The 24,779-nt window shown below is 43.8% G+C and overlaps 2 long non-coding RNA genes across 10 annotated transcripts in view; one reads left to right on the top strand and one right to left on the bottom strand.

Moving 5' to 3' along the window:
- Positions 1-24,779, bottom strand: part of LOC310826361 — a 683,860-nt gene that overhangs the window by 368,289 nt on the left and 290,792 nt on the right. The gene's annotated exons all lie outside the window — the stretch shown is intronic.
- LOC310826278 overlaps positions 1-24,779 on the top strand; it is an 89,592-nt gene that overhangs the window by 30,370 nt on the left and 34,443 nt on the right. Inside the window, exons 3-4 of one of the 9 annotated variants that reach the window (XR_014555671.1) lie at positions 7,778-7,882; positions 9,548-9,884. The exons of 7 other annotated variants lie outside the window; for them this stretch is intronic. This is a non-coding gene — a long non-coding RNA (uncharacterized lncRNA). Of the gene's footprint in view, positions 1-7,777; positions 7,883-9,547; positions 9,885-24,779 lie in introns of those variants that run through there. One more of the 9 variants, XR_014555672.1, reaches the window with a different exon arrangement.

The raw sequence follows: 24,779 nt of genomic DNA, 5'->3' as shown, positions 1-24,779 counted from the left end.
TCCTTATTTTCAAAGGTTCTTGTTGAATAAAGAAACTGAAGCACAATTCAGTTTAATGGCAGTACATTTCTTTCACCGGCTGCAAAGCATGCATTTATGTGAATGCCTCTCCACTTTCTAACACTGCTTCCGATGACTTTATTTTATGATCACAATATTATTTTATGAACATGAAGGAGGAGGAGGAGGAGGAAGAATTCTCTGATGTTCACCTCTGAGAAGTGGGAAATCCCATAGAAAATATTGCCAAAAGATCCACAAAAGTAGATCCTGAAAGAAGTGAGCATGTGAGACATGTCTGCATTGTTAAATAGGAATATTTTTTAAAATCGCATTTGAACCCTGCTCTTTCATAACTAAGGAGTATATTCTTAGCTCAGTTGGTTAGAGAATGGGGTTGAGAATGCCAAGGTCACGGGTATGATCCCCATAGGGGTGCATATTCCTGCATTGCGGGGAATTGAACTAGATGAAGGGACTAGTTGCGGATCCTTCCAACTCTACAATTCTGTCATTCTACCTGGGAAGCTGTGTGGTTTGTATGCAGAAAGGCCTAAAGTGATGGGAAAGACAGAGGAAGCTACCTTACACTAAGTAGAATATTTGTTCATGGATCCCAGTATGGTTTATTCTGACTGGCAGCAGTTGTCCAAGTTCTCAAGTTGAAATCTTTCCCATCATTTGCTGCTGCTGGAACTTTTTAACTAGAGATATCAGGGGTTGAACCTGAGATCTTCTACATAAAAAGCACATGTCTGACCTTTGAGCCAAGGCCCTCACCCTGACAACCTGGGTAGCTGCTGTCAATCACAGTAGACAGGGGTGGAGGAATCTGTGACCCACCAGAAGTTGATGAATTAGAATTTCCATTATCCTTGACCATTAGGGCTCATTTGAGTTGAAGTCCAACAATATCTGGAAGGCTGCAGGTTCTCCACCCTTGAGGTAGTGCATAGTGGCTGCATGGACTCTTGGTCTGATTCAGTGGCAACCTATGGTCTGTACACTTTATGAGGCCCTTGGATTTCTCCTCTGTGACCTCATGTTGTCACCACTGTCTAATTTTCCTAGCCACTACCAAAGATTATTGCAACTTTGCCTTACTGCCAAAATCAGTGATTTTGTTTCTCACTTCCTCCCTTCTTTCTCAGCCCATTTCCCTGCCTGAGAGGAAGGGAGTATCTTCTAGCAGATACTTTGGAAACTGTGCTCAGAGAGCCAGCAACAAAGTGTGCCAGGTAGTACACCTGCTGGAGGGCCTCAGTTTACCTACAGCCTTTGCCTGAGGATGTTGGTCATTCGGAGCTATCCATGGTACTGCCCTACCTTTACCCTCTGGGCACCTGATGTGAATAGCTGAGCCTGGCTCTGGGGAGAGAATTCTATAGCTCTGGTGCCATGACTGAAAAGACCCTGCTCCTAGTGACATCTGCTGAACCTTATCCAGCACAGGTATCCAGAGCAAGGCTTCTCATCTTAAATGTTGTGTGTTACTAGAGTTGTCATGCTTCAGGGTTCAGCCCCTTCTGCCAGTCTCTGGAATTTAATTTTCTGAGTCAGTGAGCAGGATACTTCTTGGCTCTAGTACACCTGCATCTAAATTCATCCATGGGAACCCCAGTGGTCCATGCTGTGTAGACAGTGGTGGCGGAAGGCAAGGAGGCTGCAGGTAGGTGGAATCAGAGTCAATAACAGTCAGAGCCAACTACCGTATTTTTCGCTCCATAAGATACACTTTTTCCCCTCCTAAAAAGTAAGGGGAAATGTCTGTGCATCTTATAGAGCGAACGTGCGGTCGATCGCTGGCTCCCCTTCTGGCCCCGCCCAGGCCTCCATTTTTGAATGTTCTGCAGACGGAGGCTGCTTGTTTCCCCAGTGACATGTGACTGGCTGATTAGATTATCTGTCTGGATACTGTAGAAACGGCTCCCTTTCCTTTCCTAAAGAAGCTGCAGAACTGTGAGTTGAACCCCATAAAAACAGGATTTTTTCCTTTGCAAAGTAAGCTCAACAACTTTGAGCTGATCCTCAAAAAAGGGGCTTTTCCCCTTTGCAAAAGAAGCTGCGCAACTGTGAGCTGATACCTCCTCTAAAAACTAGACGTGACTTATGGTTAGGTGCATCTTATGGAGTGAAAAATACGGTCATTCTAATCCTCCTTTCTTCTCTGTTGTGTTCTACAAGAGCAACACTGAGACCAAGGAGGAGGAAGTTGACAGGCAGTGCCACCCTCTGGACTTGTTGCAAGATGGTGGTGGGACTAGCTGAGAGCAGATGGAGGTTGGCAGGGCAGTGTCCCATCCATTCATCTGTAGCTGCAGAAGCAGGGCTAGCTGCAGGCTTGAGGACACCCTTGGCACTGAACCTTCTCCTCAATGCTCATGAGGAATAATCGCACATAGGGAAATGCACCATGGCATTCCTGTTCATCCTAAATGGTGCTTCTGTCGACAGCAAGGCAAGGCATCGGGGTGATTGACCTCTATATTTTGCAAAACAGTCACTGCAAGGCAAGTCTTCTCCGAGACCTCAGTGTGCTTTATGGCTTCTAAGTGACATGTTCCTCTACGACACATCTGTTGGATTCTCAGGCTAGCTTACCTAGAGGAAATCATTTCTTCAAGGTCATGCAGGGGTTCTGCAAGGCGGGCGGGGGGGGGAGAGAAGAAGGCATTTTTCACTGCCCTTGGTCTAACCGCTAGACCATGCCCCCAAATGCTGTGTGTTGACATCTCCTTGTGTCTGGCTATCATAATAAAACATGATGAATATAAGCCCAGATGCCAAACGGCGAAATATACCCTAGATTCAAAGGAAACAACATCACGGGCAGTTGCTTTACCCCCCTTTCTTCCCCCCACTGGGGAATTTTTGCTTGTTCTCACACATTTCTCAATAAATCTTCATTATTGCTTTCTCTCTCCCCCAAGCCGCCGTCCCTTTCCTCCCCACTTTTAAAAAGGCTACTTCATGAGCCAATGACAAATTCCCCTTATATGTTCCCCCAGTCATACATTCCATTGACACAAGGACCCGGCTGCATTATCTGGAGAGCAGGAACATGCCAACAAGATGATTCAGCCAATCAGAGCTGATGATATTGTATTACCAGTTTCATAATGTAAATGAAAAAAGATGGTCTTCTTTTGATGAAAGCTGTAAAGTAGCTATTGTGCCTGTTTGGTATTGCAAGGGCCAAATGTATTATTTATGCAATTTTCCTTTTTCGAAAAAAAGAGGGGTGGGTGGGTGGGTGGGAGGGAGAGAAAGAATAAAACAACAACCCTGAAAGAGATTGTTTCATTTTATAGCTTTCAGTCAGAGCTCTTGTCTCAGGAATATGTGCATGCCCACATTTTATCCAGCATTGAATGGGTAAGGCAAAATGTGATACCATATATTCAAAAATGGATAGGATGAAGATGTTATTTTCAATGGGGGGGGGGGGGACCCAACTGCTTTAAGAGGAAAGGAGAGAAATGAGGCCCCAATGACTTTTATGATATTGTTGCCATTTGTGTATGTGTCAAATTGACTCATAGTAAAACCAATGTACATTCCGATAATTGTTCTACTCTTCTCAAGGTCTTTGGATCTCCTCATCTATTGAAAAGAATGGGAGCATTTTGTTAGATGGAACTTCAGCGGGGGTGTTTGCAGGTGGGTGGACAATGGAGGACATATCAGTTAAACAGTCAGATATATTTGGAAGGGCACAGCTATGTTGGTGGTGCCCATTGGAAATGGTAGGAAGGAGGCCAGAGCCAACTAATTCTTCCTCCTTATGAAGTTCTGCAGGGGCAAAACTGATATGAAGGAGGAGGAAGCTGACAGTGAGTGCTGCCTTCTGGACTGGTTGCAAGAAGGCAGGCAAGCGGGCAGTTTGAGGTTGATGGGGCAGTGCCCTGTTTGTCCTAACACTGGTAGAGAACAACAGAAGGTCCCAGTTTCAATCCCTAGCGTAGCAAGTCTAAGACTGACCTCTGCCTGAGACGTTGAAAAGGATTAGATGAATTCACAGATATTGCATGTGTTAATGGTTATTTGCCACAAGAACTTAATGCTAGTGCCCACTGGGTGCCGTCAGACTACAACTCTCTTTATCTCTCACCATTGGAGCTTCTGACTGGGGTCATAGCTGTCAACGTTCAGATTTGAAAATAAGGGATCAGCAGCCTCGAAAATAAGAGATCAGCAGCCTCACCTGTCCCGGGGATGGTCTACGGGATATCTAACAATCCGGGATAGCAGCGGGAAGCAGCAGGAAACGATGCTGGAATAAGGGAATTTCCCGCAAAAAAAGGGAAGGTTGACAGCTATGACTGGGGCTGATGGGAGCTGTAGTTCAACAACATCTGAAGTGAACCAGCTTTTCTGTTTTTGCTCAATCTAACCTCTGAATCAAGAGGCTGAGTACGAGATGCTGGAAGCTGGCAATAGGGCATGGCTGCTTCCATTTTGTGATTTCCCTAGTAAGACTGTTAAGAGTGCGGGATTAGACAAATATTTGGCCTGATGTATCATAGGCAGCTCTTATGTATTTAAACACTTAAACTGCTGTTATCAGTTTGGCTATTGGGAGAATAAAAATTAAGTACTACATCACATTATCCATTGTAACCTCCAGAAGAGCTACAGGGTTCTGAAACTGAAACAAACTTGTCACCACCCTTCCCATAGGCACCATCTGGGGGGGAGGAGGCAAGGTCCCACAAAAAATTCAAGAACGGACCCCCAAAAAATCCACAGCGGCCATGCACACATGCCATGTGGCAAGCTCACCTTAATCCCACAGTCTGTGCACCATGCCCTGCGGCCAGTACACAAAACATCAGCATGCCATGTGATATATGCACATGACATCAACACATCACGTGGTGTGTCCACATCACTCACACATGTGGCGCAGCAAAGCCCCTTCAATCATGGGTGCATGGTGACATACTTGGTCCTTCCAGAGATCCTAGAGAGACTCTGGCTATTAGAACAGGTATGGAGAACCTGTGGTCATCCAGATGTTGCTGGACTCTATCTCCCATCAGCCCCAGCCAGTGCAGCTAATGATCTGAGATGATGGGAGTTGTAGTCCAACAACATTTGGAAGGCCACATGCTCCCATCCCTGTTATAGAGTAAAAATGCAGGGTTAGGTGGATCCCTAGGCCTGGTAGGTTCTTATGCTGATGGTTTACTGATCAGCTCAGAGGAATGCTACTGGATATCTGCTTGCTTCCAGGTCCACTTTAAGCCATAGATGGTACAGCACCCCTGGCACAGACCTGTTCAGCTATCATGACAGCTCAATGTTTTTTAGCGAGGAATACTATTATCAGTCTTGGTATCTTCTCTAATACGGAAGGAATTGGTGGCAAGTGCAAAACTGAATGCACTGCAGAACCCGCAGGACAAAGGTGTATGCCATTAAGCATCTCAGGTTTCAGCTTTGCATATAGAACATCAGCGAGCCGCATCAGTCACATTCCTAAGTGATTTTTCTGCAATCAGAATTTCATTCATTACCCAATTTTCATGCGGTTCCCCTGGCATTTGAAATATGTTTTAAGGTAGGCTCCCCACAGGCTCTCCCCCTCCTGCAATAACTGATCTGCAGTGTCCAAAGACAGATCTAAATATCTTTGGTGCAAATTACTTTAGGCCGGCTGAGCAGGAGTCTCTGTCATCTTCATCACATTTCACACCTACACAACTGATAACAGATTAATATCGGGGCCTCAAATATTTCATCAGCATCTCCGGCGGAGGAACCTTGCATTATTTTATCTGAGGAAGCCATCAAGGGGGCTGGGTTGGCGAGGGGAGAATCCACAAAGGGAAGAGAGGAGCGGGGGTTATATATGTATGTACGGTATATTTTAAAAGTGAACAAAGGGGGAAGGAAAGGGAAAAAAGGGGGTGCCGAACTTTTTGTAAGAAAAAAAAAAGCGTGTCCTTTGGTATTAGGAGAAAAGCAACAAGCCTGGTTGTGGCAAAGTTCTCCCCTCCGATTATGTATCCACTTTTATTCAATCATTGTATCGCTCTATGGCTGACACTTGGTCAATAGTGCAATCTACCACTGATCAGAATAAAACAGGCATCCCAGAGCACCTTGGAATTTCATTAGTTTCTGTTCAGTGCAGTCTCCATACGTATATGTTGATTTGCAAACACAGTTTTGAAGCTCAATTCAGTGCCTGTTGGAACAAAGAGTCAAGGACCCTGAATGTTACTTTTACCTTTTACAGGATTCTTTCCCCCCCTCCTTGTTCAAAAATCATGATTAAAACATCTTTCTGTGTACACACACACACACACACACACACTTTATATTATATTGTGAAAGGACATAAACCTCTTGGCCATGCCTCTTTTCAAAAGATCTTGATAAAGGTGCTTAGACAATGCATGTATCTGAAAGATGTATATAAACAAATCTTGACTGTGTTCATGGTCAAGAAGTTTGTGCTAGAACTGGCTTATGCCTTGTTTATTCACCCTTAGCATGAACAGTGTTAACAGGAGAGCCTGGAATATGAATAATTTTAAAACATATGTCCCACCTGTTTTCTGTGGAGCTCAAAGCCACCCATGTTCATACGATTTTCCCAGGCAGCCCCCCATCCAAACAATGCCAAGACCCAAGTCTGCTTAGCTTAAACTAGGCTGTTGCACTGTGTGCTTTCAGACTATGACCAAGGACCCCTTTCTGTGGTCACTGTGATACATTTTGGAGCTTCAAGAGACCACAGGAATTGTCTTCATTGAGAGCCATGAATTACTGGCTCATGTGATTAACTGTAGGTATGAATGGAAGGTTTGTATATAGGGGCTTATGAAGCTACTTTATTCTGAGTCAGACCATTGGTCCATCCAAGATTTCCATGCGAGATCTTTCCCTCCCATACCTGGAGATGCTAGGGATTTAACATGGGACCATCCACATACAAAAGAGATGCTCTACCACTGAACCATGGCCCTTCCCCATGCTTGAGGGGCACTATCTGAGAAAAGAAAGAACCAATTACAAGCTATTTAAAGGCTGGTTCTGATGTTTCTTTAAGACAAGAGCAGGGTGTGGCAAAGTGAAGAGAGTCTCCATAACGCTGGAAGAGGTGGAACTTCTGTAAGATCCAGCCAATCATTCTGACATTTTAAATGTTTGTGATTTAGTATTCTCCATCTACACACACACACACACACACACACACACACACACACACACACACACTTTCCTGGGCAAGGAAGAAAAACAAACATCTCAGGCAGTAGATTGTTGGTAATGAAGTTACCAGAGCTTGCAGTAATTGCATTGTGGGGTTGTAGCAACATGCTATGGTGCTTTTTTGAGCAATGCCTCTTCGAAGACTTGGGAAGAGCTTGCAGCATCCCTCCATCTGGCCATGAAATACCAGTTCAAATTGGGCTCTTTTCCTCCTGGAACTCCTACTCACATGACAGAAAAGCTTGGGGCAATCGCATTTGTAAGTAGGGTTAGGAGCCTAGGAAGCTGCCTTATGCCGAACCAGACCATCAATCTATCTTGCTCAGAAACCTTGATATTGACTGGCAGCAACTCTGCAGGATTTCAGGCAGGAATCTTTCCCAGCTCTACCTCAAGATGACAAGTATTGAACCAGGGACCTTTTGCATACAAAGTATATGCTCTACCACCCAGCTACAACTCTTCCCTTGTGACCTGAGCGACCTCCCTGTACCTTCTGTGGTACCAGTGCAGTTGAGATTGCTACCATTCTGCCACATGCCTCTTGCTTCCTTAGGTCCTTCAGCTGACACTCCTCCTTGATCTGAAGTGGTTTGCTTGCTGCAGTAAACTAGGAAAGAGGGTGACCGATGGAAGGGACCAGGAAAGGAATGGAGCACAGGTATGGAGGCAGCAAACGCTTTTTTGCTGGCTTACTGCTATTAAAAGGCACAAAGAGATTGTCCACATTTCAAAGCAGCAAATGTACTTCAAGATTTTTGTAGCACTAAGTGGAATGTTTGCCCATCAATTTGATGTGCCTTTGTTCTGAAGAGCAGGCAAATGGAAGGGGCATTGGTTGCACACCTGTGCTTTGAGCCACAACATAAGCAGATTCTTTTTCTCGCTGGTGAGGAGTGGGAGCTCCAGTCCAAGCAGCCACTGAATCACAGCCTAAAATCTGTGTTCAAAGAGCAACAGCAGCATAAAAGCACCTGCATAGCAATAATTAGCAATTGATTGATTTAATAAAATTGTCTTCTTTGCCTTTCTAAGGTGGGGACTTGACTTTGGGAGGCTAATCCACATGATGGGGGCGACCACCGAAAAGGCCCTCTGGATTTGTGGTGGTGGTGGGGCTTAAAGGAGAGCTTGAAGAGCAATAAAGTTATTGGTCAGGTTCATGGGAAGGCTGGTGATTCTCGAGATATTGTTGTCTCAGGTTGTTTAGAGCTTTAAAGATCTAAAGAAAGACCTTTGAACTGAGCCCCCAAAGCAAGTATAGCCAGTATAGCTGTCTCTGGTCAAAAATCTTAGCATCTGTGCCTAGAATCACTGGAATCTTCCAGACTGTCTTTAAGGGCATGCATGAGTAGGACCAGTTATTCATGTGATTCAGATGACTCCAAAGATCAGAACATGACCAATGGTGCATAGGAGCTTTCTACAGGAGAGTGGCTTTGCAGTGACAACCACATCACAAAGATAATGTATGTGCCAACCTCATTCAAACTTAATAAAATTCTCCTGGACTTCAATCAGAATTTTCCTTCAGTAAGAATGCTCTGCCAGTATACTGGTCCTAGAATTTAGAGGTTGGATTTGGGGGAGGATTACAGCAGTATCCTTCAAAATTGCTCCCATTTAACTCCATTGGACAGGTTTCAGAAGCAATAGATTTTTGGCTATGACTGAGAACTTCTGAAAATCCTACTGTGGGAATATAAAATGAGAAATGTCGGGGTATTTAGTATCTTCTCTTTCTCCCCTTTTTAAGGGAATTGATTCCACACTGGGGTCCTGTAATCCTCCCGGATTAGCTTTGTATTACTTTAGAATGTGATAGTAAACATAAGCACATATAAGGCACATAAAAGATTATCCTGGATATATAGTGGAGAAATGTGAGTCATTGGCATGATGTTGTGGAACAATAGGCCAAGACAGTTTTAGATTCCTTCCAAACCAGGCTTGTTTGGGAACCACAGAGATGCAAGTGATTTGAAAAGTACCCATAGGTAAGGAATGAGAAAGTTGGTCCCATTCACATTTCAATGGGAACCTACCTAATTCAGATTTCCTGGAACAATATGCAAATTGAACCACAGCTGTTCTTCAAAATTTGCACTTTTCCTAATTTTATGACGCAATTCTCTAACCAAACAATATATACAAAAATGTGTATATTAGGGGGGAATGTGCACAAAAATGCATATATAAGTGAAAATAATGTCCCCAAATGCATTATATTAGGGAGAATTGCTTGCACAAATGTGAAGATTAGATTAAATTGCGGACAAATTTTCAGGACTTTTTTAATTAATTTATTTTTTAAAATCTGATGCAGAAATGTGGTGAACTGAATGAAAGACTGGAGGAAACAAAATGAAAAGTGGAGGGAATCCAAAATGGATATATGGGTCAATCTCTATTCATAGAAGAGCTGTGAAGACCCAGAATAGGAATGACTAATTTCTTAAAAGCCAGCAGAACTGTGGGTAAAATACAGGAAGGGATAAATTGGCCTGGATTCATGGTTCCAGACTCACCTATGAAGCTTGGTGCCCCAATGGGAAGTTAGAATCTCTCAACTTAATGTATAAAGCTGCCTAATATTGGATATTGACCTCTCTTGGTCAGTATTATCTACTCTAGTTGGCTCTCCAGAGCCTAAGAGAGATATTTTCCCATGCCTGGCTCAAGGTTGTCTTTAACTGGAGATGGTAGAGATTAGGGGTGCCAACTTGAATAAAATATTGGGGGGCAGGTAAACCCCACCCCACACAATCAATCACAAGACACATAATGCACGCATCATTTGAATGGCAGTGCCCATTAATGTGGTAGGGCAGCCCCCCTCAAATATTTTATTGGGGGTGGCAAAGGGACCTTGACCCCTAGGAGTTGGCTCCTATGGTGGAGATCGAAGGTGGGAACTTATGAGTGCAAAGGACATACTCTGTGGGCATTAAAGAAGATCCCAGCAGTCTATGGTTTTGCATCTGAATTCTGAACATTTGCCTGATCTCTGTAGCTCTCTTGTCGCTGATCAATCTGAACAGTTTGTGACCCTCTAAGCCAAATGCAACTCAATGTCTGTTATGGCCTTTCTGGGACTTGATAATCCTGGATTGCCTGTCAGGGAGTAGTGGGCACCAGACAGGCTACAGGAAATGTTGGGGCTGCGTTCAGCTTGGCCATGCAGGTCTGCCTTACATTCTGAATTATTTTGACAAGGGTGTGCCCATTGACAAAGGTCTTAGTATACTTTGAATACTTCTAAAAAGTTAAGAGTGCCCAATTTTCATGTTAATCAACGGGAGTAATAGAATCACAGACCTGGAGTGTCATAGGCAGTGTTGGCTGGTGCAGAAGATAGGGAGAAAGTAGGTGGTGCCAGAGCCATGACAGCCACAGCCACCCCCTGATTGGTTGTAAGTAAGCAGGCAGGCAGGTGGGGGTTGGCTATGGGCAGGCAGAGGTTAGTGGGGCAGTGCCCCACTTGCGCTAATGGACCAGCTTCCATTGCTTGTAGGCCATCGTGCAACTCTTTGCTCAACGCAGGGTACCCAGGGCCAAAGCCTCTCCAACAGATGGCTATCAGACCTGTACAATGGGAGAATCCACCAGAATTCTAGGTAATTGATTATATTGTTGAACTGCTATATCCTGCACGTGGTTACTCATAACCAGACCACTTAATTCAACGGGGCTGAGTCCTTATTGAGCATGATTAGGATTGCAGCTATATTCAGGGATAAAATTCCATTGAACTCAGAGGGACACATCTCTGAGCAAATGTTTCTAAGCACTAAGTCCTATTGATCAAGAGATCATGAAGCATGTTCCTGATCATGGCTGTTGTTTTCACTGGTCTGAAGCGAACCCAGTACAGAACCATGCCGTTGTCTCTTTTGTTTTCCCTTTTCCTGCATGAGGCTTGTCTTACAATCTTAAATACTGCTTCTGAAAAATAAATAAATGGGTAGCCTTCCACTGTCCTCATTAGAAGTTTTACCTGCTGATCTGTTCGGTTTCTGATTGCTGGTTCTGCAGTAACACAAGATACATTTCTGAGCTTTTCTATATGAACACCGTGGGGCAAATGTATCACCCAACTGTACCTTTTAAATAGTTAATATAATGCTTTAATATTCAGTAATATGAACAATACCTGCTCCCCCACTGTGTACACCAATTGCTGATGTTTACCTCATATTTGCTTCATACTGGATTATTCCATCAAAATACTCTGCTTCGCTGTCCAATCATTTATTTCACTGTTCTGTTGAACTATGTTGCAAACATATAGTAACTCTTGTAGGCCTGTGAAAGCTAGAGTGGTACATCCCGTTTTCTAAAAACTATTTTATTTATTTATCCATGTATTGCATTATCAATATAGATTCCCATTTTACACATGTTACTCTTGAAAGCATCATGTATCTAGCTGACATTACAAAAATGAATAAGATCTACGATGTGGTCAATGATGAATGTATAGCCCTGTTACAGAATACTGTGCAACAGGTGGAGCCAACATGGTGACCTACAGATGCTTTGGACTACAAATCCCATCACCCAGCATGGCCAGTGGTCAAGATGATGGGAGTTGTAGTCCAAAGCACATCGAGAGGACTGCACTATGTTGGCTACAGGCTACAGGGCTGGATTCATCAGGCTTCACCAGGCATCTGCTGAGACCCATACTCCCAAAACCACTGCACTGGAGCCCATTGGCTCTTTTGGCTGCCCTTTCTCAGCTAGGCTCAAAGCTCACAGGGAAAGTGGTCTGTGGCAGAAGGTCTTATGAGCAGCATCTCATCAGGTAAGACAGTCATGCCATAGAATCATAGAATTGTAGAGTTGGAAGGGACCCAGATGATCATCTAGTTCAACTCTTTGCAGGAATCCTGCCCACAGCTATCCCTGAGTGGGCTCAATCTACCAACAGCACCATGAGAAGGCTTTTAATGTGAGCCTCTGTATGGTTTCTCCTAGCTAAAGAGATGTGGGCAGGAAGGGGGGAGCCTGGAGCCTGGGCTGTATTTAGTGGGGGAAATACATTGGCTGACAGACCGACTGGACAGCCTTGGGTGTGATACAGAGTGGAAGCATGAATGACTCATACTTTCTCTTAACATGCTTCCACATCGCTTCTGAAGTCAGGAGATGAAAATATATTAAAAAGGTAAAGGACCCCTGGACGGTTAAGTCCAGTCAAAGGCGGCTATGGAGTTGTGGCGCTCATCTCACTTTCAGGCCAAGGGAGCCGGCGTTTGTCCACAGACAGCTTTCTGGGTCACGTGGCCAGAATGACTAAACCACTTCTGGTGCAACTGAACACCGTGACAGAAACCAGAGCACATGGAAATGCCTTTTACCTCCCTATTTATCTACTTGCACTGGAGTGCTTTTGAACTTCTAGGTTGGCAGGAGCTGGGACAGAGCAATGGGCAATTGAATCCCCATTGCAAGGATTCAAACCACCAAGCTTCTGATCAGCAAGCAAAAGAGGCTCAGTGATTTAGACCACAGTGCCACCCACATCCCCCCATATCTCCCCGCCAAAGCATATCTCCCCATGCTTTGGAATAACTCTGCATCATATCCAAAGCCTAGGTGGGCCACTGGTTTGATCCAGCAAGCTCTACTATGTTCTTAGCCACCCACAGAGGTGTCCTTATGTCAAGTAGTGCAGGACAATTGTGAAAAATGAAAAGAGTGAATACTGCATGTCCCTTTGTTCAAAGGACTCATATACATATCATGCATTGCCATTACATCCCTAATTTATACGGTCCCTGCAATACATCTTTCCTCAATGAGAAAAGTGAAGAATGCATTTGCGGGAAGAAGCCTAACCTTTCTAGAACTTCTATAATTTGAATGACTTCTGGATTTTGTATAACAGTCATTTTGAATGAGATGGTAATTGAATTATGAAATATCTCCGCCTTTGTTAGGAAGGGACCTTTCCCCTCTCCTCTGCATACATCTTTCTTTTCAGCTCAAGGTCAGGCTGTATTTGTTACATTTCAGTCTTCTAATGGGAAAAAGAATCCTGCTTAACAGCTGTACCTTCTGGCATGGACAAAAGGTGCCGGGTCATTTAATTTTGTAACAAACACAACACGATTGCTTGAGACTGTGCGATGGCTGATTAATGATCAGTGGAGAGGGAGAAGAATCAGATGATGTCTCAACTCCTTCTGGGAGCCAATGCACAGATTCTTTTCAGATGTTCTGAGAAGGGAATAAATAATGTGTGTTGGTTTGGCTTAAGTGTTCATTGTCAAGGAGGCTCGCTACATACACCAAGCACCTGAACGCGGGGTTAAAAAAGCAATTTGTTTGTTTTTTAAATGCATTAGAAGAATGTTGGAGGGAGCTTGGCAGAAGCAGAGGACTTGAGTTTTCAATAACTTGAGATGGATGGCAAAAGCTTTGATCCATAACAGGGATGAGGACATGTTTACCAGCTTGATGGGCACATTTCCTTTAGTGCAACCATCTGGGCAAGCCTATGGTGTACATGATCAGAGTCAAAAGTGGACAGAGCAACAGAAAGTGCAGTCTCTTCTCTTCTCTTTGGTGATCACTCGTAGCCGAGTAAGATTGTCTTCCATAAACACGGTTTTAACAATGAGTCCGTAAGTGACTGTGGAGGCCAGTTTTGGATCCACACATCCTTCCACAGTGGGGACATTGGTTTCCAGGTGGGAGTTGATCATGGTGTGGATTTGCCAAGCATGCCTTCCTCTTAGCATGTTTCTCCCTTGTGTCCTGAGTTTGAGTGTCTTCAAAGCCCCCAACACCTTTGGTAAAGGCTGTTCTCCAATTGGAGCACTCGCAGGCAAGTGTTTCCCAATTGTTGGTGTTTATACTACAGTTTTAAAAATTTGCCTTGAGGCAGTCTTTAAACCTCTTTTGTTGACCACCAGGATTACGCTTTCCACTTTTAAGTTTGGAATAGAGTAGTTGCTTTGGGAGACAATAATCAGGCATCCACACAACATAACCAGTCCAACGAAGTTGATGTTGAAGAATCATTGCTTCAACACTGGTGATCTTTGCTTCTTCCAGTACACTGGTATTAGTTTGCCTGTCTTTCCAAGTGATGTGTAAAAATTTTCAGAGACACCATTGATTGAATCTTTCGAGGAGCTGGAGATGGTGTTTATAAGTGGTCCATGTTTCACAAGCATACAGTAAGGTTGGTAGCACAATAGCTTTGTAAACAAGCATTTTGGTTTCCCTGAGAATGTCCTGGTCCTCAAACACTCTGCACTTCAATTGGGAGAAAGCCGTACTGGCAGAGCTCAGGCGATGCTGGATTTCAGCATCAATGTCGACCCTTGTGGAAAGATAACTGCCCAGGTAGGATTGACATTTTCCAACATTGTACCATTGAGTTGGATTTGCGGCGCTGCAGAGGGGTTATTTTGTACTTGTTGGTTTTTGGGATATTGATCGATAGGCCAAGCTTTTCATAAGCGTCTGCGAAGATATTTAGGATGGTTTGGAGGTCATCCTCTGAGCGTGTACACATTATGTTGTCATCAGCATACTGAGGCTCTATGATGGAAGTTAAGGTAACCATACTTTTTGCTTTCAGCCTGCTCAGATTGAAGAGCTTTCCATCTATTCAATATATGATTTCTACTTTGGTGGGGAGTTTCCCTTTGAGAAAGCGTAGGATCATGACAATGAAAATAATGACTAGAGTTGGGGCAATAACACAACCCTGTTTAACACCTGATCCCACTGTGAAAGTGCAGTAGGCTACTTTCTTCACCCAATCAGACACCCTTCTGAATCCTCCATCCAGGCCAGCAAGAAGTATGATTGGCTTCCACTCTAGCAAAAATCATTCAGGGAGAGTGCAAAGCAGAGTCAGTGAGTGACATGGCTTGGAGAGAGGGTGTGTGGATTGAGGCCGTGCAGGCTTGTCCATTGGGGCAAAAGGGGTGCTGCCCCACCAACCTCAGCCTGCCATCAATTGGCCCTCACCTCTTTGCTTTCTTCCCTGCCTCCAGTCCAGGGGGCAGCACTGCCTGTCAGCTTCCTCTTCCATAGTCTCAGAGTTGTCCCTTGCAGGACTCAACATGGAGGACGATGGGGGACAAAGCCAGAATGAGTGGGCACTGCCTGCCATTGGCTCTGGCTCTGGCTGTCACTGGTTCTGGCTCCACATATTGTTGGGCTCCTTGCCTTCTGCTCCACCAGCCCCAATGGGAAAGTCCCAAGAGCCAGACAGAAGGGCCTGTGTGGCAAATTAGCAGCCAAATCCAACAGTGCATATTCTTGCTAGTCAGCATGTGAAGGGGTTAAGGCCACAGAGCTGTATTGCTGACAGGCAGGCCCATACAATAGAAATGCAGTTGGGTTCTACGTGATGTGATTCCCACTGGCAGGGGATAATGGGAGTTGTAGTTCAGCAACATCAGGAGGGCAACACCATTCTCTTCTTGAAGAGAATGAAGCTTCTGTTCATGTCCAGTTGGGAGCCCCTACACTCACCCTGTTGGATCAGACTGAGCGCATGCAGAAGACCTCATAGAGGAGCAACTCGGGGGAGGGATACCCAGTCCTCTGCGGAAATGGGACATCTCAGATTCACACTCCTTAGATGGTTGTGCTTTGGAACTGACGAAAGAAGGATCGGCAACTTTATTCTCATGCCCTATTTCATAAAGATTAATTTTTGTCCCGGGCACTCAAAGTTTCCTGTCTTCAAGCCAGAGGGCTGCCTGTCACATCAAGGTGGATTGCTTTAAAATTTGTTGGAGGTAGAGAAAGCTTAATATTTCGCCTACTGTAGAAGGTCTTTCAAACTATTATACCTGCGCAGAGCCAAGAGTAGAGAATTCTATAAAGAAATGAATTATTAATGTTGGCTTTCAGAGCAATAGAATCTCTTTACTCCAAGAGTAGCATTTCTTCCCTGATTTCTGACTTTTCCTCTTAATATAAAATACTGACCCCTTGGTAAGGTGTCCTTTTTTGAATCACAGATTTGCTGAGTTTCATAACGTGCTGCCTTTACTTTTAATCAGTGCACAGGTTCAGGATGGGGGGCTTGGGGTGGTCAGATTAAAATCAGAAGTAAATCTCCTTGAATGTTGGCAGAAATAAATAAACCAAACAACTAGGATGTAGAGAATGTGGCTTCCAGCTGAATATAGATGGACTAATATATATATATATTTCTCAAAGACTTTCTCCTCCCCGCTTCTCCATTTGCACAGATTTCCACCCGGACAAAATTGATTGCCAAAAGGAGGCATAATCCAGTGGCAAAGTTTAACTTTGTAGACCTGGTCACCATTACAGGGGCATGACATTAGCGTTCTTCTTATACACCTTCAGGAAATGTTAAAATACTGCACCCAAGAGATCATAGAACCTGACCAGCTTATTGCAGTAGGAGATGGTTATTTCTTTCCTCCAAACCCAAGCATATGGTCCTGAAGAGACCACCACACAGGAATGCAAAACCTACAGCATTCTAGATGTTGTATGACCAGCTCCTTTTAACCCCAGGCAGCAACACCCATGGTCAGGGATGGGGGGAGTTGGAGTCCAATAACATCTAGAGGGCTGCAGGAACCCCCAGGCCATAAAAGCTGCAACGTCCCACAAGACAAAAGTGGAAAAGGTATGGTAGGAGGGCTTTTCCAATCACACATTAGGTCAGAAACAAGGAAAAACACATCATAGTCTCCCCACTTTCAATTCATAGAGTCTTTTTTCATAGTTTACATTCAGCATGAGCCAATACTTTGGCCACCTCATGAGAAGAGAAGACTCCCTGGAAAAGACCCTGATGTTGGGAAAGATGGAGGGCACAAGGAGAAGGGGATGACAGAGGGCGAGATGGTTGGACAGTGTTCTCGAAGCTACAAACATGAGTCTGATCAAACTGCGGGAGGCAGTGGAAGACAGGAGTGCCTGGCGTGCTCTGGTCCATGGGGTCACGAAGAGTCAGACATGACTAAACAACTAAACAACATGAGACACTATTGTCCTAGACTTTTGGGGGAAAGAGAGGAGAGAGAAAAAGGGAGGGAGAAGGTTGGGGATGATGATATTTTCAATCTATTGCATAGTGTTTGTGCAGGGGTTTTTTGTGTGCCAGCTTCTTGTGGGTACCTCAGGTTACAGAGGCTTCAGGTTACAGACTCCGCTAACCCAGAAATAGTACCTTGGGTTGAGAACTTTGCTTCAGGATGAGAACAGAAATTGCGCGGCGGTGGGAGACTCCATTAGCTAAAGTGGTATCTCAGGTTAAGAACAGTTTCAGGTTAAGAACAGACCTTGGGAATGTATTAAGTTCTTAATCCGAGGTACCACTGTATAGTTATTTGTTTTTATTGGCATTGCAAGAGATTGGAGGGTCCAGGGTCTGGTTGGTTGTGTTCAGTTGGTTGCAGTGTGATTTGTTTGTATGTGAGGGTGGGGTGGGGGATGTGATGTCAGGTTAGCCATATTGATTTGTATGGTCGTGGGGCAGGGAATATTTCATTGTCTTCACCACACCGGGGTGAAGGCATCCTCCTTTCTTTGTTTGTCCCCATGCTAGTTGAAGTTTGTTGGCTAATTTTCCCAGTTGGGTGGTTTCCCCATACATTCTGTTCTAAACCATCTGGCGGTGGTTCTTTAGGGTTTGAGCTGATGGTCTTTACTCATCCTACCTTGAGATGGCAGGGATTCAACTTGGACCCTTTCCCAAATCCACTTGAGCTTTCTCCCCTCACATCTTGACCTGGTGTGACAAATTACTCTCTGTTTTACTACCAAAGAAGTGGCAGAATGCCCACGCTAGTGCCTCATTCATGATAATTTGCAGAACGAGAGGACACTCACAGACACCTCTCAAGTGAGGCAGGTGCAACAAATCCCCTCCCCCACACCCCATCCATGAGAATTTCAGAGAAATCTGCCTTTTGATAATTTTCAAAAGCATGCTCTTTTCTCATTAATTGAAGGAGAATCGAGATGTAAAAAAATGCAGGCCATGGCACTGGTATGGCACTAATCCAAATTTTTGGCTCGTCTTTCTCTTTTTTTACTTTTTTTTTACTCAATTATATTTTATTAATTTTCCATACAATCGTACCACATTACAATTTCTGTTGAACCTTTCGGTTTTTTGACTTCCTTCGGCTTTTCTGCCAATCATTCGAATTTAATTTCTTTAAATACACATTTCCAAATTTTGATATTGCCTTTATGTCTTCCCCCCTCTTATATTTTACTTTTTTACAATATTTCTTATTTTATCACAGAGCTTCTCTAAATGCCACTAACGTTATTTCGTTATCACTTATACATTCCCAGTAATCTGTTAATTTTCCCCAGTCCTCGATGAATTTTTGATCTTGTTGATATCTAATCTTCCCAGTCAGTTTATCAAGTTCTGCATAGTCCATCAGCTTCGTTCTCCATTCCTCCAACGTTGGTAATTGTTCTTGTTTCCATTTCTGAGCCAGTAATATTCTTGCCGCTGTTACTGCATATTGGAAGATCTTATGGTCCTTTCTATTTATTTCATTGCCTACAATTCCTAAGAGAAAAGCCTCTGGTTTCTTAACAAATGTATATTTCAACATTTTTTTCAGTTCATTATATATCAACTCCCAGAAGCTTTTCACTTTCTTACATTCTTGGCTTGTCTTTCTCATTCCTAGCTCGGCTTGCCTCTAACTTATGACCACACAGTTGAGCCTTTATATCAGGGGTCAGCAAACTTACCGTGCCTCGGGACGGTGTCTCCAGTGCCAATCACATGGTGGGCTGGAGGGCAGGGGAGCGTGTGCACACAAACTATTTCCGGTGCACTTCTGGGTTGAAGGAGCACCGGAAATAGCTTGTGGGCATGTGCACGGGCCTCCTCTAATCCGGATGTGCACCAGAAATAACACTTGTGCATGCGCAAACAATGCTTGCACATGTGCACAAGCTATTTCTGGTGCCCCTCCGACCCAGCAGTGCTGGTAAGAGTGGGCAGCAGGGGTCGCCTCAGGCTGGATAAAAGAGTCCCTTGGGCCTTATCCAGCCTGCAGACCTTAGTTTGGGGACACCTGCTTTCTATGTTCAAACTTTTCATGGCAAATGAAATGCCAGGATTGGGAGTTTTTGAGTCCATGTTGTGCTCAGGTTCTGTTTACAGGCTTCCCATGGGCATTTGGTTGTCTACTGCTGCAGATGTGAGATGCTGGACTAGATGAGCTGTATATTCACATCAGTTTGAACTGCCTGCAATTCCTTGTCTAGCCAGCTGCAATGGTGGCATGGGATGCAGCATCCCCGTGGTGCCTCATAAATGTTCTAGTATCATTTCTGAAGTCACCACGCCGGAAATATTCTCCCTATACTTAGTACATACTTAAATTTGGCAAACATATCTCATGGGCACCTGTTTGACGTGCATATCTATGACGATTGCCAACATTTGGTCTTGATATTTGAAAACAATGTGTTACTTGTCAAAAGAAGAGTAAACTGCTAACATCTTTATTTACCATATGAACGCAATGTTGCACTTCTGGAATTCACTCAAGATGGACAGACTTGTTATTCTCTCCCCCCTCCCTTGCTGTCTTCACCCCCACCCTGAATCTTGGTGAGGGTTTGAAACCACATGGTTTTCCTTAGTGTTTGAAAGTTGTATTTTGTGTCTTAGTCAGAATTTTGGGAGACAGTGCATCTTATTTATTAAAAATAGAATAAAATACAAGTAGTGTTTCCCCCTCTGAAGTTCACAAATCAAATTCAAATATTTACTTACTTGGATACATGCTGAAGTTTGCTCTGTTAGAATCTGTGATGTGTATAATATTTTAGGGTAGCTTGAGCCATATGTGGTGTTTTTTTTTCAAATTATCAAAACAAATGTGAGTATTTATGTCTTTTGTTCAGCTGCTAAACATGAATCAGCAGGGTTTCCTGTCTGGTTAAGACTTGCTAGTTAGGGTCTCCCAAAGTTCTCTATGATTCCCCCCCCCATTTCGTTCTGATTACTTCTGACTTGCTCCATGATCCTGAGTTCCAGGCTCCTCGTTCCCCTCAAACCCAGTCCCACTGTGGAAAAGCTACAGTCCTTTACACATTTACCTGGGAGTAAGTTCAATTGCTACTAATATATGCATTTATATGCGCACTTTACCCTAGTATATGCATTTTTCTACATATTCCTTGGCTGAAGAAATGCATTGCAAATTCAGAAAACTGCAAATTTCAAATATTGTTGATGTTTTGGTTTATGTATTATTGTGAGAACTGAGAATTAGGTAGGTTTGCCTTTAAGTGTGAACTGAACTGAATTTTTCTCACACCCTAACTGCATGGCAAAATTCAGAAAAGTGTGTAATCTGAAAGCTGCATTCCAAGTTGTATATAAGTCCAGGACTGCAAAATTAGGTTGGTTTGCTTTAATATGCAGATACACCGACATATCCTCCATCCCTAACCATGGGTGCTCACAAAATCACATCAAAGCAGCCGCCACCAGGGGAACAAAGGAACAAGGAAGAGCAATGAAAAATGTTCATGGGTTCATGGGCTGAGCGGGTTCCCCACTCCTACCCCTGAGTAATTTGCATTGAACATGTTACTTTCAAAATATTAAATCTGAAGGGTGTTTGGCAGAACCCAAATCACCAGTGTAAATGTGGTGAAATTTATTCTTTTTACCTCACTTTGCTTTCTGCTAAAGTAGCATTTCATTGTTTCTTATGGGTATCCATAAAGTATTAGGTTCTGAAAGTTTCCCTCTTTGACATGGAAGGAAATACAGAAATACACTTGGTATTACAATTATATTCCTGTTGGGAAAGTATTTAAATGCTGAATGACAAAAATAGTTCTGCAATGTAACAATCTGTCTGAGGTCTCACTTTTATTGATCAGAATGTCAAAGAAATCGTTCTAAAATGTTGCAGTGGCCTTGATATAATCCAAGCTGTTTAACAAAAATGGATGCAGTTTTCAGACTGTATTAGATTATTCCCTTTAATCTTGCTTTCCTTTTATAATCAGGGCAAAATCAATTAAGATTTTATATAGGCAGGCCATTAAAAAAATGGAACCATGGTTTATAGGCAGTACAAGGAAGTTGCTGATATCGAGTTACCTATAATTTAAGTGTGATTATTTGAGTTAAATCCTCCTTTACTGCTTTAAAATCTCTTTGGTTTCACCCAAGATGTCAGCAATTTGGTGTCAGAGTCCCATTAACTGTCAGAATATGAAAAGATAGTGATTCAAAAAATGAGATATAATGAAGTTGAGTAACCTCTCCATATTCTAGCATTAATTAGTGTCAAGACCGCTGAACCTGGGCTGCCCAAGAACACATACAGGCTGCCTCTCACACAGGGAACCTTCATCGTCTCCTACCATGCCTTCCTAGCCCAAGAATGAGGCAATTCTCAGTGTCTGAAGACAAACCCTCAGTGTTTCTCTCCAGAAATGGACAAAGGCCCCTTAAGGAACACAGAAAACTCTTCCAGGGAGGTGTGGGTAACTGTAGAACAGATCTTTATGACTTCAGATTTCTGCTCTTTGCTGAAGCAACACCCACCCCATATTTGCCATAGGGGAGAGAAACACTGTACAGCCTCTGGAGTTCATTGGGAGCTGTCCATGGTCCTAATAAGGCTTACTTAGATGTGGCTGTTCCTTGCCACACCAAGCTACATCCTCCAGATACTGACTTTACTAGATAGGACGGTGCTTTAGTGGACGCGTCCCTGCTTACTGTGACTTTATCTGTTATGACCTCACTAGAGGTGATGGGAAGCTGCTGAAGTAAGCCATCAAGAGCTTCAAGACCAGACCAAACAGGATAATTAGAAATTCCCACTGTTTGGATCAATATTCTGCAAACACCAGAGCTTAGCCCAAACTCTCACAATTTTCATTTAGATTCTGAACAGTGCCAAAACAAAAACAAAAACAAAAAAGAGATTTGGGACACTTTTGGAAACATCTGCAGATTGCTTTTATTTGACAGTTTTGGGCTGACCCAAAACACCCACCTCCCATTTGTCCCTTGTTCTCGTGCAGAAAATTACAGGCTAGTAGTTACAGCTAGAGAGAGAAACCGAGGCAGTCATTTTGTTTTGTCTTGAGCTTGATGATCTTTGTTTCCTTTGACTTCTGAAAGAAACTTTGCCATGGCCAGTGTAATATCATTAGAGCTGTCATCCAAAAGCTATTGAATATGGGAGGCTTCAGATTTTCCTGGCAGATTTGCCAGTAGGGGTTTGATCACTTGGTCCCTTGCTTGCTTGTACTGCCCACAATGTGGTAAGACATGCTTCAAGCAATCGACGTCCTGAGAACATAAACAAAGCCTATTCTGATAAGGGATGCCTCTCAGTCTAACATTTAGCACTTCCGAAGGAAATACATTTAGTCTGGCTTTGGTAAATAAATGCCAATAGGTTGGTACAGACAGGTTCCTAAAATATGAGGATATGTGAAAGTCGTACCTATATTGGATTCCTGCTGCTACCGGGCCACAGCTTACATGAGATCAAGATCGCAGGTCGCTATGTGAAATGTCCCAAAGCCTTTGCCTCAGGGATTCAAGGGCAGTATCATAGCCCAGATCAGGGGTTGGCAAGGTTTGCTGGCCATGGGCCGGATCACTCCCATGGAGATCGTCTGTGGGCCAGACTGGTGCAGCATGATGCCGGAAATCACGTCTAGGCATATCCGCGATGCCGGAAATAGCTTCTGCGCATGCCCAGATGCTGAAAATCGCGCTTGTGCAGAAGCGATTTTCAACATCTGGATATGTGTAGATGTGATTTCTGGTATCTGTGCGTGCACAGATGCCATTTCTGGCACCACTCGGCGAATCCCCACACCATTCTGCACTGGTGGCTCAGTTTGCGGGCAGCTCGTGGGCAGGTAAAACAGTCTTTGTGGGCTGCATCCGGCCCATGGGCTGTACGTTGCCGACCCCTGGCCCAGATGATACAAGAGGGATGATGGCAGTCCAATCGAGGTGGCTTTTCATAGTTTTCAGCCATGGTCTGATAAGCTCCTTGGTTAAATGCAGAAATAATCCCTTTCCTCGGCCAAATACTGAGACCTTGAGCCATTATTTACTGATGTCTAGTGATGCCATCATGCCAGGTGAACTCCTCTTTACTAGGTGGTATCAGTGTCTGATGCGGGAGGAAAAAATGGAAGTGGGGTGCTCAGAGCAGATGCTGGCCCTATCTACACTATACATTTAAAGCAGTATCATGCCACTTTGAACTGTCATGGCTTTCTCCAATTGATCCTGATTCAGAATTACCATCTCCACAGTTCCCCCGGAAAAGGGATTATTAAACCACTTTGGTAGCTGCGGAAGGGGATAGGTGTCTCTTATTACAACTCCTAACATTTCTCAGCAATCTTAACACCCTTCCCAGGAATCCTTGGGGGAAGCCATGGTAAGCTAGTGCTTCAAAGGGATAGTACAGATGTGGCCTCATTTATGAGGCCCTCATGGCATATTGCATGGCTATAAGTCCACCTGAAAAGAAGTGGGATGTAGGTCACTCTAAGCACGGGTGATAGCTGACTGCTCCACAAAGCATGCTGAAACAACAACCGGGGAAGGAACGTAGGAAGCTGTCCTACACTGAATCCAGACCATTGGCCCATCTAGCTCAGTTTTGCCTACAATCACTGGCTTCCAGTGTTTCAAATAGCGGGCTCTCTAAGCCTGACCTAACTATGCTGGGGATTGAACCTGGGACCTTTCCACGCAAAACAGATGCTCTTGCTCTGGAGCAGTGATGCTGAAGCAGCAGAAGCAGAAAACAATGACATCAAAGTATATTTCTAAAGCTGAATGTTTGCACAATCTAAGTAACCTTGCAGGGGATGGGAATGTGCTATGCCTAAATAGCTTGAAACCAGGTACACCTTATGCCGGAGACGACTTTTGCAGTTTGTAAGATTATCTATTGCCTCTTGTGACCATAGGTCCTCACTATATTGATTTACTTTTTAATTTGAGTTTATATTCCACCTGAGGCCTGAGGTTTATGGAATGTAACCACACTTTATTAAATTTAAAATAACCATCCAGCTTGCTGAAAGCTTCACTTGATGTCCATAATATGCTCATGCTAGAACCCTAGTGAACCTTCAGAGGAGGGGAGGCTGAGTGTAGTTTTTCTGTATTTTTGCTGACCCAAAAATATGAAAGTGGTACAGGGATAATACTGTGAAGAGCAGGAACCCCTGAAACTTTTAGCAGCATAAGGTTGGAATATTCAAATGGCATCTCTTTCCACCAATTAACATGGGGCAGGATGTCTTCCTCGGGGGTTGACTGTAGCTCAGTGGAAGAGCACATGCCTCTGTGAAGGGAATGGGGTCTCCTAACAACTCTCACTATCCTTATCAAACTATAGTTTCCAGGATCCTTTGAGAAAAGCCATAACTGTATAAAGTGTCATAGTGCAGCTTTAAATGTATAGTGTAGATGGGGGCCTAATGGTCTTCAAAAGATCTATCCTTCCTGAATTGGATTATTCTCCTTTCAATAGCTGTCTAGGCTAGTG

The sequence above is a fragment of the Podarcis gaigeae genome, assembly GCF_964106915.1.
Source record: "Podarcis gaigeae genome assembly, chromosome: 10".
In the NCBI taxonomy this organism is placed as follows: domain Eukaryota; kingdom Metazoa; phylum Chordata; class Lepidosauria; order Squamata; family Lacertidae; genus Podarcis; species Podarcis gaigeae.
This window is presented reverse-complemented; position numbering and strand designations above follow the sequence as displayed.